Below are 3,459 nucleotides of genomic sequence, written 5' to 3'. Positions count from 1 at the left end.
TATATGGTTGTTTGTGTGCGCGTGTCTATGCATGCATAAAGATATATAAGTATGTTGTAAGGTGCGGTTTTTCTCTTGTATATATTATTGATGCCAGAGCTATGTTCATATTTTAACAGTTTTGTGAATGTTTTGTTTACCTTTTCTTGCGTTATGCTCTTTATCAACCTTTTGAAACCTCCTTCTCTTATCATATGTATAAAATGATTTTAGTAATCTCTGCCATTACCACTATATTGTATGAAACATAATGCTAATGATGCTATATAAGTTTTCATTTTGGTATTGTCGAAGCGAAAATTATAGTTTATTGTGATAATACAACGGGTCAACAAATGAAAGAAGTTACTTGAAGTTTGCGATCGATAATGTTAAATAAAACCGTTTGGGATGCTTATTACATCGAAACAGAAACAAGTTACAAAGAGGTGAACGGAGTTGGAGTATTCCAAAGTTTGTTATGCATGTATAACGGTAATCTTTGCAGAGCGTTAATGTCTTATGTTACACAGGATTTGTCTTCGAAACTACTAAATGAATTCAGATCCTATTTTATACGTAAGTGTGAGTTGGAGAGTAGTGAAATGCTTTTTAATTCGCCCTCTTGTGTTCGAGCTGGTTGTTGATAATTTTTCCCGCCTTCTAAAGGCAATTTGCCCTGTATTTCAGCTGTCCTAACGGCAACTCTGCCTTTGAAATATTATCTTCTTATTTGTATTGTAGAATACACATATTCGACGCTTCTAATAAAAGAGAAAATATGTGTATATTTAAATTTATGAACGAATGGTTGTTCCATAAAGCTAAAGTCATGAAGCTAATGATTGTTTCGTGAAGCTAGCGTCTAAAATCGGCGGTGAATTTGCCAGCGGGCATTGAGCACGCTGGTAAAGCCGGAATCTTTGAGGGATATGGGTTCGAGTCTTATGGGTGGTTGTTGACAATTTTTTCCGCCTTGTAAGGGTAATTTACCCAGTGATTCTGATGGACATAGGAAAATAAAAACGCCATAGCATCCAAGAAATCAAGATATATATATATCGTTGCTATAATGTATAAGTGTCGTAAGTCCAAAACATTGCTTTTTCAGAAAAAGAAAAAAAGAAACTTTCCCCATTCCATAGCAAAATCTTTTGTTCCACACATTGATAATTTCTGATATTTTGGCATCTGAAGCAGCTGGAGATACGATAGTTTTCACCAAAGGAACCGGATATTGCAAGCATTTGGTTAAGTTTGGACTATTTAACATAATAGCAACGATATATATTATCTTTTATTTTTTGTTTCAGTCATTTGATTGCGGCCACGCTGGAGCACCACCTTGAATTTTTTTTTAGTCGAACACATCGACTGTAGTACTTAGTATTTTGAAGCCTAGAACTTATCCTATGTAATACTTTTTGCCGAACCGCTAAGCTATGGAGAGGTAAACGTAGACACACCGACACGAGTTGTCTATCGGTGGTGGTGGTGAACAAACACACACACACACACACACACACACACACACACACACACACACACACACACACACACACACACACACACACACACACACACACACACACACACACACACACACACACACACACACGACGTACGTCTGTCAATTTCCATCTACCAAATCAATTGAGAGGGATTTGATTGGCCCATACGCATTAGGACTGAACCCAGAAACATGCGGCAAGCTGGTATAATCGTTAGCATGACGGAATAAACATACCCAGCGCCATTTCCTTCGTCTCTATGTTTCCACTTCAAATTTCCTTTCGTCTTTTCGGGTCGATAAAATATATACACTAGGGACGACGTAATAGACTGCTTATCTCCGCTAATGTCTCAGGCATTGTACCTATATTAGAAAGGATTATACGTGGTTATGAAAACAAATGTTTATATCTGTGTGTGTGCATGGGTGCGTGTGCGTGTGAATGCGCGCGTGTGTGTGTGTGTGTATGCATGAGTGTAAAAGGCGGTGAGCTGGCAGAGTCACTTAAACACTGGGGAAAATGCTTTGCGTCATGTCGTTCTGCGTTCAAATTCCGCTGAGGTTGACTTTGCCTTTTATCCACTGGTGTGTATGCAATCGACGTTTTCTCTCTCCGAAATTTCTGGCCTTGTGCCAAAATTTAAAAAGGATATGCGTATGCATGTGTTCGTGCGCATGCGTGTGTGTGTGTTCGTGTGCGCGTGTATGTGTGTGTGTATGTGTCTGTGTTCATGTATGTGCGGGAGGAGGTGCGTGTTTGTATATATCAAAGCCCCATAATTCCTTCCTAGTGGATAATGATTACCTGTAGTTTCATGGCCTGATAGGAGACAAGGCCGTACAATATTTCCTGATAATTTGATGTGTCATGATGAGTTGATTCAATGGAAAATAGACTCCTTGCCCCAGAAACACATCAAAAAATTCAATGAGTAGATTTTCATGTCTTCAGACTGTGAAAAATCTTTGCTATCTGTATTGATAGTGGATGTGCATTTTTTTAATTGCTGAAAAAAAAAAAGGCGCAAAAAAATAAATATAAACAACATGAACGATCGTCAAATAGATCTAACGTCGCCGATTAGTTGTTTTATTTTTATTGATATCACTAAGACGTGAATTCAAATCACGGCAGGAAATTATTAACTGAAAGACAATTAACACGGATTTCCACACACGCGTTTCTAGCATCTTTGTCACGTTGTATTTGCATATCTGAAAAATAATTATTCCTTACTTTGGCATAATGATGCTTATTTTGTTGCAGAGGTGTAATCGACATAATCGATCCCCAATGCTTGACTGGTACTAAATTTATCGATCTAACAAAGATGAAAGAGAAACTAGTGAATCTCGCTGGTAATTTCAGTAAGATAATAAGAGATGTGACTAACTGTCATAAAAAAATTCGACTGTATTTCTTAAACTTGTACCAATCTCAACACACAACGTATTTCAATAATAATAGTGATTTTCCCCAAAACACGAAGGTTACAAGTATTTAGGTGAAAGGAGGCAACGTATGGTTAATTTAAGATTCTTCTCTACAATATTGGTATTTTGCTTTATTGATCACGGTGATCAAATGACTGACTTTATTGATTCAGAAAGGATTTTCGATTCACAAATACCTAGAGACGGAACGAAATAATCTAACACGTCAAAGTTTAGAGTGGATTTTTCTAAACTAACAACTAAAACTCACATACACACACACACACACGCGCGCACACATAATGTTTTACTTATTTCGGTCAGTGGACCATGCTTGGTCATAATCTTCGCGGGTTTAGTTGAATAAACTTTGTTGTGCATGTTTCTGTACATTTTGGTATTCGATCGTCCACTTTTGTCGAGCCGCTACGATACGGTAACTGAAAAAGATATCACCGGTTGTCAAGCTTTGGACTGGAATAGACACACAGAACAAACACACATGCATACATATATATATATATATATATATA

This window comes from Octopus bimaculoides, chromosome 13 (genome assembly GCF_001194135.2).
Source record: "Octopus bimaculoides isolate UCB-OBI-ISO-001 chromosome 13, ASM119413v2, whole genome shotgun sequence".
Classification (NCBI taxonomy): Eukaryota; Metazoa; Mollusca; class Cephalopoda; order Octopoda; family Octopodidae; genus Octopus; species Octopus bimaculoides.
The sequence above is the reverse complement of the archived record's forward strand: the minus strand, read 5'-3'. Positions refer to the sequence as shown.